Here is a 12,708-nt window from a genome sequence, read left to right on the forward strand (position 1 = left end):
GCCCATGTCAGGGACTGAGCCCCGGGCTGAGCGCTGCCCCCTCCCAGCCACGTCCCTGCCTGGGCCCAGTCTGAAAGCCTACTGGCTGGGCGCTCAGGGCCACACCCCAACGTTTCTCTGTTCGTTTGAGGAGAACCCAGGTAACAAGCCAGGAAGCTGGGCCCGTCCCAGGGAAAAAAGGCAGCAATGGATTCCTCCCATTTAGCTTTTGTTCATTCGGCAGATATTTATTGAGCATCTACTGTGTGCCAGGCACTATTTTAGGCATCTAGAATATAGCAGTGAACCAAAGATTCCTGCCCTCCTGAAGCTTATCTTCTAGTGGGGGAGGGAGGTGGGGACAGATAAAAGTAAACACTAAATATAGAAAGTAAGTTAACTATGATGTCTGCTAGATGATGATAAGTTCTATGGAAAAATTAGAGCAGGGTCAGGGATAAGGAGCACACAGGTATGGGGTAATCAGGGCTTCCCATTTCCAGGAGAGCCTATCTCCACATGCCTGTTCATTCCCTAGAGTTCTTGAGTTGGGGGAGTGTCTGTTTCCTGGGAGCATACCCTTAGCACCTGCTTCTGGAACCCATTTGTTTACCTTCTGAATCAAAACGCAGAATATGGGGCACAGCTTCACTTTACAGAGAGCCCAGAGCTTGTTGCACCAAAGAATTGTCAAGCTGGAGCCCATCCTTCCTGATCCTGGGTCTTGCTGATACCCAGTGGGAGAGGGTGGATTCTGGACACTCCTCAGGAAGAACCATCTCTACCATCACCACTATACCACCGTCATTATTCTCATCATTAGCCAATATCATCACCATCATTTGTGATACTCTTCACTGAGCAGCTACTGGGTACCAGGCACTCTATATGGCTCTGTGAGATAGATATAATCATCCTCATCTTACAGATGAAGAATCTGAAGCTGAGAGAATCTCAGATAATGTAGCTAGTAAGAAACAGAGCTGAGATCTGAACCCAGAGATTCTAAACCTATCTACATTTTCCCCTACTAAATGTGGCCTGGGACTGGCTCAAAGATTTAAATTCAAACAATTAGGGAGTTCTGTACCTTCGTTCTGAGTCTAAAGAGTAGATTTATGGACAGCATAGATTTCATTCAAAAGAGTTCATTTGAAGTCACCTTGACTGGAAGGCATCATTTTCAAAAAGTAAGAGATAACCAGTCTAAAGATGGTCTGGCCAGCCCAGATAAGGGTCCTGATGTATGTGGCAGGCTTCCTCTGCAATGATTAAAATTCAGGCCCCCCAAGGAGAAACTGAGGCAGAGAGAGTTTAGAAGACCAGAGTTCTAGTCACCTGACTTGCAGGTGACCTTGGGCAGATTCCTTTCCCTTTCTGGGTATCAGTGGACCCATCTGTATGATGGGTAGGAGTTGGACGGATAAGTCTTCGCAGATAAGTTCTGGCGGTTTAAAATTCTGCAGGTCATGTTGGAAAAGGCCACAGTCTGGCCATTATGGGAGGAGGGTGGCTGGCAGAGGTTACCTGGAAACCTTTGCTTCCACAGCTGGGCCTGGCCAACCAGCCTGGGTCTGGAAGCCATGGTTTGCCTCTGCTAGGTCTAAAGTCTTGGAGACGCAGTGATTCGGTAGAGGTAGCTCTCTTCTCTTGCGTGTTTGAAGTGACCCTCAGAGATGTTACAAGACGGGAGCCAGTCTCTTCTGCCCTCGGGCAGACCTCTGTGCACTACAGCCAGACCCACGCCCCTGCAAGCAGGCCCCATGCACCCCACTGTTCAGGGTTTAGCCTGAGCCCCTTCCTCAACGCTTCCCTGTTTCCCCCTTCCTCCCTTCTTTCCCTCCCTCCAGCTTTCTGCAGAAGATCTGAGGTGACTGTGCCAGCAGCCACAGTGTGGTTTGAGGGCCCTCTGCATCTGATGACCCACCCTCCCACTTCTAGCCTCCCCTCCCCTACTCAGTCTCTGGGCAGAGCTCATGCTTTGGTGTGTATGTTTGGTTATTTTTTTCTTTTTAGTTCTGGTAAAATATACACAAGATAAAACCGACCATCTTAACCATTTTTAAGTGCGCAAGTTCGGTTGTGTTAAGTATATTTACATTGCAGTGCAACCAAGCTCCAGAGCTCTTTTCATCTTGTAATACTGAAACTCTACACCATTACACAACATCTCTCCATTGCCTCTGGCAGCCACCGTTCTACTTTCTGTCTCTGTGAATGAGGTTACTCTAGGCACCTCATATAAGTGGAATCACATGGTATTTGTCCTTTGGGGACTGGCTGATTTCACTCAGCATAATGTCCTGGGGAAGGCTCACTTTTGCCCCAAGCCAGGCCCGCCCAGTCTCTCCTCCCTGCCTTTGCTGGTGCTCTTTCCTCTGCCCAAGCTGCCCAGCCCCATCTGATGTCATGCTACTCCTCCTCCAGTCTGGCTAAAAGCCTCCTCCTCTGGGATCAGGCTGGTGACTCCACCCGATTGCCACACACTGCACACACCTCAAACTTGCCCACGCTCAACTGCAGGTGCCTTCAGGAATCACATCTGTGTGCCCAGGACAGGGCTGGGCAAGAGATAGGTGCCTGGGGGACCTTTAACACCTTCTAGAAAGAAAGGAAGGGAGGGAGGGAGGGAGGGAAGGAGGGAGAAGTGATCAACAAGCCCAACCCAGCTTTTGCTTGTGCATAAAAGAATAAGGAATACTCCTTTTGGCTAGTTCATCTCGAGTCCGTTTGTGAGAAGGGAAGACCATTTTGGGTTTTTGACTCGCACTTGGACTCAGATGCATCCTGGTGTCTCAGTGGGCAGGCTGGTGCCCAGGAGGGAGGGCAGCAGCGCCGGGGGGTAAGCCACAGGGCAGGAGGCAGTGTTCTGTTGCTCAGGCTTCTCTGGGCCTGGCCTCAGTTCCACCGAGGAAGTCTCTGGACACCTCAGTGAATTTTAGCAGGTCAGGACCGGATAGTTCCCCCATGTTATAGATGGAGAAACTGAGCCCAGGATAGTAGAGCAGGACCAGATCCCAACTCCCTTCCCAGGGTTCTCTCCACTCCCAGCTGCCTCCCTGATTCAGCCTCCTGTGGTTTTTCAAAAGGTTTAAACTCCAGGAAGAGTCCCGACTCCCACAGAAGGAGCCAAGAAGGGGCAGAGTGTGAGGTGAAGACAGGAGGCGACAGTGCTGACTTCCAGGCCGCCTTCTGCAGTCCCAGCGTGAAAGGACTTCATGGGGCCAAGTCTTCTTTCTTCTCCAGAAGAATGGCCACTCAGAGGCTGCTGGCTTTGTCTGGAAGAGCCTGGGCCTGTAATTAGCCTGCCCCAGAGAGCCCCCTTCCTGCTTCCCACAATAGTTCCTTTCAGCCTCCCCTGCTGACAGCCCCCATGGCTCCTGTGGGCCCTCAGACCCTCATCCCCAAAGGCCCACCTCCAACTCCCCCCTCCCTCACCCGCCACCTCTGCTCAGAGCTGAGTCCTCATGGCAGGGACATCTGTGAGTTCACTGGATCCTCCCAAGGCCTGGGAACTGGGACTATTAACACCAGATGGGGTTACACATGGTGAAACAGGCACAGAGAGATCAGGTGGGTGAGTGAAGGGATGGACCTGGACCTCAGACTCCTGATTCCCAGGCCAGTGGGATCAAACGATCATCACTGCTCCACACTGGGATTTCAGCCCCCAGCTCCCCTCCAGTAGCCTCCCCTCCCCCACAGTGGAACTGCCCAAGGTCCACACCCCACTCCCTTCAAATCCACAGTGCCAGAGGCTCATGGGATGATAGAACAGACTCCAACTGGCAAAGTGAAACGTAGCAGCCAGTCTCTCTCCACCGCACAGATGAGAAAACTGAGGCCCAGAGCTGGAAACGGCCCAGAGCCCAGAGCTGGAAACAGCCTTGTTTGTGGTCACTCAGCTAGTAAGTGGTAAACGCAAAATTAGAAGCCTGGTTTTTTCCCTCCATTGATTGTGGTGGTTAAGACTGGGGCCTGGCTACCTTGAAACTCTCCCCTCTGAGTGGCAACTGACCCAGCCTCCATGCCTCCGGCCCCACCCTTCCCCTCCCGGCCTTTTGCTCCAGGCTCCAGCATGGAACACTGCCAGGAGAGTCTTGGGTCACCCCTGAAGCCCTCTGGCTCTGGCCTTCAGCCTGGGCTAGGGCCATACCCATGATCCCTGGGCTCTCCCCAACAGCCCTCTCTGCCAGCCTTGGCTCAGAAAGAATGAAGTTCCTGCGGTTGCAGGAGGGCGAGGGTGCTAGCCTCGCTGGCAGCATCGACGGCACCGACCTTTGCCTTTTCTGTGCCCAGTTGCCCAGCTGCTCCACTGGCTCCACGGACTCAAACCCCTGAGAGGGAGTCCAGCCTGCTTGGGGGCCAGAGGAGGTAAGTAGGGGAGAGAGGAGGCAGGAGCTGGTAGGGGCAGCACCAAGTCAGCACACAACATGACCCAAGAAAAGGTACCGCCTAAAACCTTTAGGAAGAGAGATGCACTTCACAGTCAGGCTCAGAGAGAGGGAGACAGAGAAACAATACAAGAGCAGGAGAGAGAAACAGAAAGGGAAAGACAGGAAGGGTAGAGAGAGACAGAGATTGACAGCGAAAGAAAGAGGCAGAGACAGAGAGTTAGAAAGAGAGATAGAAAGAGAGCAGACAGGCAGACTGAGGCGGACAGAGAGACGATAATAGGGGTGAAAAGAGGCGCTAATGGACAGGGACAGACAGGCAGACAGAAGGACAGAGAGAGAGAAAGAAAGAAAGAAGCCAAATAGGAGATACTGACAGACCCACAGAGGTTCTGGGCAGAGGTTCTGCTGTGTTCTCATCAGAGTGCTGAGAGGTATGTCCCAGGTCTACCACTTAACCAACCCTGGGGGCCTTCACCTAGTCCTCGGACTGGGCCCCAGAGGGTGTCCCCTAGCCACAGAATGGAGTAGCATTAAAGCTCTGGGAAAGGAAGTTTTCTGGGGAAAGAACCATGAACTCTGTGTGTGCAGGTGGGTGGGGTGGGGGCCAGATCTCGGGCAAAACTCCTAGCTCAGTCACTGTCCCTGACACATCATGTGGCCTCTCTGGTCCTCAGTTTCCTCTGGATGTGAGGGTGAGTAGGGGTAGAACAGGGGTCTCTGAGGTCTCCTCCAGCCCTAAGATCTGGTCTTAGCTCAGACTTCTCCGTCTTTGCAGCTCACTTACTGCTCTATCCTATTTAACTCATGACCTTCACCTCATAGTCCAAGATGGCTGCTTGAGAGCCAGCCATCACAAGCACATTTCAACCAATTGGAAGGAGGAAAGACTAAAGAAAACACCTCTCTTTTAAAGAACACCTCTTTGGAAGTTATGCTCAACATTTCTTTTTCCATCTTATTGGCTAATACTTAGACTCAGGGCTGCATCTAACTTGAAGGGAGGCTGTGGAATGTGCAATACTAGGTTGGAGACAATGTATTTCACACGGTTCAGTGATGCCATCACAGCTCCTCACTGCAGCTTCAACACAGCCTTACAATGTTTTCCTTTTGCTTACTAAAGATAGATAGATAGATAATAGATAGTTTTTACTAGTGCAAATCTCCCTTCATTTCCCCAAACTCATCCCTCCCCTGAGTGTATCACTGTGAACAGTTTTCTGTGTGTCTTCTAGATTCATTTTTTATGTATTTACACACACACACACACGTATACCTAGTTTAAAGGAACATAGGTATGTATTATTCTGCAACTTGCATTCTTGGTTATTGTTACATGGCATTATGTCTTGGAGGTTCTGCCGTGCCAGTCCACAAGGAGGTACCTCGTTCTTTGTGACAACTGAATAGTGCCTTACCATATAGACTTATCAAAGCTTATTGATGGATATCAGGCTTGTCAAATTTTTACGTTACTAACAGCCTTAGGTATCTTCTCTGCATATATATGCAAGTGGTACTTGAGGATAGATTCCTAAAAATGGGCCAAAGTTTAATTCGCTCCTAGTGTCGTGGGTTTAACTCTTTCTTTGAAAATCCTTCTTCTCCATGGGGAAAATTGCAGTCAGCTCAGAGGCCCTTTCCATCTTGGTTTGGACTGCGCCCTCTCCTTTCCTCCCTGCCTCCCACTAAGCAAACACAGCCCTGGCCCCATCCTCACTGTGCCCTCTGTTCTGGGGTCTTTACCATCACTGGAAGCCAATCTCACATCTTAATGCTGCCTGGCGGCCCCACCCTTTTGTTGACTGTACCCCCTTTCTCCTTTGAGGAGGAAGAAGACACCTCCCCTGGTATCCTTCTCTTGGGAATTTAGGGCCCTTCTTCTGGTCCCCACCTTTATCCCTTCCCTCCCTGACTACCACAGCACCATGTTTTAGCACCTTCTGAGCCCTTTTCTCCTCATTTATCCCCCTCCAGGGCACCCCTGCTAGGAGGGGGAGGGAAGAGCATGGTGAATCTGAGCTGATCACCTCCCCTTCCAAGTTCTGGGATGGTGATCGGGGCGACTGTCCCTGCAGACCTGGGGGTTGTAGGAAGGTGCTTGGGGTGAGTAGCAGGCCCCAGAACCCCAGACTTCTTCTAGAGACAGACTGGGCTATGAGGAGTTGAAGAGAAAGCTCTCTGAGAGAGCTTTTTGGCCCTCCCCCTGGAATGGATCATACCTGAAATTTGAGCCCCAAAGCCCCATGAAAGTGTGACAACTTCCCCCCTTCCCATGGTCAGGGCCCTCAGCCCAGTTGGGCAGCAGCAGGGTGCTGATCGGGTTATTAAAAGCTTAGCTGGTGATTCCCCTCCGGCTTGGTGCAATTCATCAGGCGATGGCTCCCCGGGAGTGATGGATGGTGACACATGAAGGTAGGTAGGGGGTTCCTTAGCCCATCCTGGGCCACAGCTGGGGAAACTCAGCCATTAAAGCCCTGTGCAGGCTTCTCCACTGAGGTGACTCTGAGGGCCAAGGAGATCAAATTTCGGGCAAACGGTTTGGGGGTTGGAGAGTCTCCGCCAAAGACAAGCCGCCCTGTGTGTTGTGTGGGGCCCCAGCTGGGCTGTGGCCCTGAGCTGGTGAGGTGGGGGTGGGGTGGGCTTCTCTGATGCTAGAATCACAGGCGGGAGGCCTGGGGGGCGGGAGGAGGGGCAGGGCCAGAGCTGGTGGGAAGGAGGGAGCTGCCTTTCTGGGAGGAGGGGATCAAACACCTTTTAAAGCAGGTGCTGGGGACTCTGCTCAGGGCCGAGTGCTGAGACGGCACAACCAGCCATCCCTCCGGGATCCCAGCCAGAGCTGGTGCTGGCGGCTCAGCGGAGGAGGCCCCAGGGGGCAGGGAGCACCTTGCCTGCCTGGAGGCACAGGACTCCCCAGGGTGACCACTAAGGAGAAGGAAGAGATACAGAAGGGAGAGGTCAAGAGAACGCCTGGTGGAGGTGGGGCTGGAGCCAAGCCTTGCGGGCCAGGTAGGATCGGGACAGGTGAGGGAGCAAGGAAGAGGCACGGCGGGGAGGGGGTACAACAGAGCACAAAGGTGAGGGCAGCAAGGGGGCAGGAATGGTAGGGTTGAGCAATTCTGAGGGATGAGGTTGGAGACCCCGAGATTGCTGTACTCGGGGGACCCTGGGGAGCTAGTATGAGCTCCAAAAGGCAGGGAGACATCAGAAGAGTTGTGTCTGAGTAGGGTCTGCTGGTAGGCAAGAGACTGATGGAGAGCCCTGTCCTGTGGTCAGCAGGCAACAAGGAGAGAGAACTCAGGGGATCTGCCCGGGAGTTGGTGTCCTCAGTGAGGAAGGAGGGCAGCACGAAGCCCACATCTCAAGACCAGACCATGGTGGCACCATCCCAGGGAGAACGTGCTGGGAAGGGAGAATCCAGGCCTCTAATAGCTGGGGGCATCTTCATGGCCTTTCGGCCAGTCCTCCTCTGAAGGCATCTTGATGTTACCAGCCTATTCTTGATTGCCTCCTCTGATGGGGGGCTCACTGCTCTGTGAGACAAAGAAAGCTACCTTTGTCCTGAGCTGAAACCTGCCTCCTCTGAGTCAGTTCTAGCTGGCACTCTGGGAGGGGAAGAACACACTGCTCCCCTGGAACAGTTGGCTACCCTCCTTCTCCCCACCAATGTCCACACTCATACCAGAACAGTCTGGCTTACATCCCTCATGCTATGATGATGTTATTGGTGAGGGGGGCAGGAGAATTCTAAGAAAGGCATGTCTTAGATGCTTCTGATGCTCCCACATGGCAAGGGAGGTAGGAGGTAGAGAGCCATCCACACTTCCTGTCGTGAGCTTAGCAGCCAACAGCACTGCCTTCCAGCCACTGAATGGGGTCAGGCTGGGTCTGGAGCCAGGGTCAGGCGCCTGTGTGTGCCGGGGGCAGTTCGATATGTGTGTATGTGAGTGTGCTATGTAGATGGGGGCGGACCCAGAGCTCACTGGTCCACATGGGGTTGAACCTGCCTTGGCTGTGTATCCATGGGTTCATGGTGGGCTGGGCTGCGCAGGCAGGCACGTGGGCCATCCCCCATTCCTGGACTGAGGCAACCCTTGGCCATTCTCTGCTGTGCTGCTGGGGATTGGGGTGTTGCTGAGGCTGGGTGTTACTGAGGTTTGGGTGCTGTAGAACTTTTGGGGGTGCAGTTGGACTCAGAGAGCCAAAAGCTGGGATGGGAGGGTGGTGAGCAATGAGGGGGTCTCTGGGCCTTTTGCAACTGCGTACCATGGTTTTGACCATCTTGCCCCTACCAGTGCTTGATTTGCCGGAGTTTGAGGGTCCTTGGAATGTGGGCCGAGGTTCTGAGGTGTTTTAGAGGTTCTGGTGTGTTACTGACGTTCTGGGGGCTCGTGGCGGGTGATTCTGAAGTTCTGGGAGTTCTTGTGGTGTTACTAACATTCTGGGGATATTGCTGAGATCCTGGAGGTGCTCCGGAGGATCTGGGAGTCCTTGGGGGTGTCTCTGAGGTTCTTCCTCACGCCTTCAGGCCCACTGTCAGCTCCTTTTAAGCTTAGCACTTTACCCTTTGAGGATTTTGATAACCACAGGCTGCTGGAGTCACACACGTGGGCCTCTGTTCCTGGACGCCAAAATTCCTCAGATCTAATCAACTTGAACAAAAACATGGGGAGGAAGGAAGCCCTGTCCCAAGGGCTTCGTGGTCCAGCTCCAGCCCAAGGGGAGCTCCGTGCCAGGCCCAGACGGCAGATGGCCTTCGTCTGCTCAGAGCCCAGAGGCTTTTTGCGACCCCCCAATCTGTGCTCAGCTAGGAGCACTGCTGGCGTGGGCTGCTCCCTGGGTGCTGGTGTCAGCCTCATCTGAATGTGCCCGTGTGGGCTCACGAGGGCACAGCCAGGCAGCCCTGAGCCCTGCCCTGCTCTCTCCTTGCCTCTCAGACTCCCCTTCTCAACTCTCCTATGACACTTACACCTCATTCTTGCTGCCATTGCTGACTCTGTCTGACCTCAGGGCCCTGCTCCAGGCCCCCTCCTCCAGGAAGCCTTCAAGACTGCTCAGTCCATCTCCTTATTCTTTCTCCTCTCTTCTCCCTTCTCCGAGTTTTTACTGTCTGTCTTCCAAGTAACTCCACCGGCCAGCTCCTCCTCTCCTGCAGGTCTCTGACTTTTTTGGATACAAGTCCCCCTATAAAGGGTAGGCCCAACTCCAGAGGGTAGGCCCTGGACTCTGCCGCCAGGCCTTTGGAGAAATTCTTCAGGAGCACATCATTACCATCTTTCTCCTCTCGATACTTTTCCTTGCCAGCTTGCAGTCTGGCCAGGTGGCATCCTTCCTAACACCTCAGAGGTAACCTTCCATTTCACAGATGTGAGCTCTCCTAGTTTCAAGCTGAGGAGGTACTTTGGGCTCAAGGAGTGGGGTCCCCTTCCCAGCCTGAGCTATGCAGCCACCTAGTAGCCATGGATCTTTGACCCAGCCTGCCTCCCTGCCCCCATCAGAGTGTATAGGGGAGCTGGGGGCCAGGAGGGTGGGTGGAAGACAATGGGGGACTCCTGGGCAGTCACAGCTGCTCTCTGTAGCTTTGAACTTCTTACTACAACCAGTGCCTGGCGTGCTGGCTCCACATTCCTGGGCCGTGAAGTCATTGAGGGCAGGGAGTGGGGGCCTGGGGGAGAGGAGAGCCCACAGTCAAAGAATCTCCTGGCTGGATAACCTATTCCTCCTGGGAGAGAGGCAGGGCTGAGACTCAGAGAAGCCAAGGGAATCACTCAAGGTCACACAGCCAGTCCCAGGGCTCAAACCCAGGTAGGCTGCCTCCCCAACCAGGGCATTTCTCCCTGCCATATAGAAACCCAGCTCTAGAGGTACTGAACAAAAGACTGCCCTCTGTCCGCTGTGCTTGTACCTGGGGAGAGAGACAAGCTCACACTTTCTCACCTCTGCTTAGGGCCTCCCTGAAGGTGGCCTCTGCATCTCCCCAGTAAGGAGGGAGGTGGCACCATGGGCACTGGGCTAGCCCGGGGTGGGGGATGGGGGGAGGCGCTGTCTCCACTTGAGATCTCTTTGGGGGCAGAGCAGGGTTTGGGTCGGGGAAGAGTGCAGTGGGGAAGGGACTGTGCCTGGACTTAGCTTGGGCCCCTCCCTGCCGGCCTCGCTGTAGCCCCTGAGGCTGATGGAGTCTCCTCCAGGCGCCCATTTGGGTACCGCCCCCCTTCGTTCAGGGGTCTGCTCAAATATCACCTTCTCGACTGTGCCTGTCCTCACCATCCTGCCTAAAATAGCCAACTCCCGTCTGTCTGTCTCTCCTCTCGTATCCCACTGTATTTTCCCTCTCAGCACACATGACACATGTTTTGTCCCCCCCCGCCCCTCACTACACATGAGGTTCCCTGGGGCACAGGACTTTATCTATCTTGCTCGCTGCTATATTCTCAGCGTGGAGAACCTTGCCTGGCACGTAATCGGCATGCCATCAACATCTGTGGAATAAATGAGGGAATGAACAAACCAGACTGAGGAGGCAGACTCGCTCCCTGCAGGGTAGAAAGCAGTTTCGGACAGGGATTTATCCAGCTATGAACTTCTCCACCTTGTAGAGGGAGTGAGCTCCCCGGCACAGACTGGACTCCAACTGTTGGAGGAATCATGAGGGGGATTTAAAATCAGATAGTGAGTTGCTCCCTAAGCTATGGGTCTAGGACTCCTGAGCAGTGAAGGGAATGCAGGACTCTGGAAACCTGGCTGGAGAAACAGCAGGCTGCACGGGACAGGCCCATGGAGGAGCGATGGTCACCAGAACAAGCAATGGCTTTGCCAAACCCAGTTTAGAAAGTCCCTGTGGCCCCAGTGCTGGGTACTGTGCATCAGGGGAAGGAGGCATGAGGAGGAGAAGAGGTAGAACTCTGCCCTCAGGAGATCCTAGCCAGGTCTGATCCCTGGGATCAGATGGGCAGTGTGGGCTCCTGCGTCGCATCAAACAAAGTTCAGGTTCAGCTCTGAGTCAGCAGATGCTCACATCTCTGTGGGGTGGCAGAGGGGAGGCCAGAGCCCTCTTCCTGGAAGAGGGGTCATTTGGGAAGGAGGGGGAGGAAACAAAGCCAACAGAGCCCTTAGACCCTAATTCTGGAAGGCCTTGTGAGCCTGGCTACAGAATTTGGATGGGGAGCTTTTAGGATTTCAAGCTCTGTCCCTCTGAGCATCCCTCATGCTGTTCCCTCTATCAGGAACACGCTTCCCTCCACTACCCACCCCACCCACCAACTCCACCCTCTGCGCAGCTGACTTTTCCCTGCCCTCAGATCTCCACTGAAAGGTTTCTTTCTTCAAGACACACGCCGCACCACCCCCGCCCCCCATTCTTTCAGACCAAATTTCGTTTCCTGTGGTGTACATCAGGGCACTCTGTGCCTTCCCTTTGTAACCCTCAGATCCGAGGTCATTTACCTACTTGGCTGTGTCCCCCTGAACTGTAGACTCTCCCATCCCAGGACCCCAAACAGTGCTGGCACTAAGTAGGTGTTCAATGAATTTATGTTAAAATAATAAATGGATGAACGTCCTTTTGAAAAGCTTGTTGAATGAATGCCTTAGCTGGGTAGGGCCATGGCCCAGGCGCCCTGTGGGGTATTGGAAGGACAGGGACCCTCAAAGTTTCAGGGGGCCTGACTCCCACCCAGGGATAGGGGCCCTGAGAACTGCTCTCTGCCTTGTCTGCATCTTGCCATACCTCCACCCCCGGTTGGGGGCCAGGAGGGGGAGAGGAACCTCCATCTCCTGCCCTCACTCTCACCCCACACTCCAGGAGAAACAGGAGGCAGGCAGGGTTCTTGCCTCCCCGTGGGTCTGGTTCGTGTTTAAAGGACTAATTTCTGCCTCGTGGGGGTGAGTTATCTCCTTGTGAAATCAAGTTGGAGAAACAAAAAGATTTTACCAGTGAGACACATGTTCCTCCAGGAGAAGGAACGGACGGGCTCCCTCCCCTCCTTCTGGCCCTGGCCCAGTCTCCCTGGGTTGCTGGAATGCCTGACTTGTCTGTAAGGCCCTGCAGATGTGTGGGCGATTTGGGGCAGGCGCCGAAGGCAGGTATGTGCGTGCAGTCAGGTGCCGGCCCTCCTGGCCGCACTCCTCCCAGGCTCAGGCCGCCAATGGAGCCGGACCTCCACCTCCGGAAGGGGGTCTTGTGAGGACCACGGTGTGTTCCCATCACTGAGGCCCAAGGGGGCCAGCGAGGGGCAGGCTGAGGCTGGGGGATGGTCTCGAGGGAGCCTGAACAAAGAGGGGGGATTGGGCTGGACCCCTGAGAGCGGAAGGGGCTGGGAGTCCAGCTGGGAGG

Source organism: Delphinus delphis, chromosome 2 (genome assembly GCF_949987515.2).
Source record: "Delphinus delphis chromosome 2, mDelDel1.2, whole genome shotgun sequence".
In the NCBI taxonomy this organism is placed as follows: domain Eukaryota; kingdom Metazoa; phylum Chordata; class Mammalia; order Artiodactyla; family Delphinidae; genus Delphinus; species Delphinus delphis.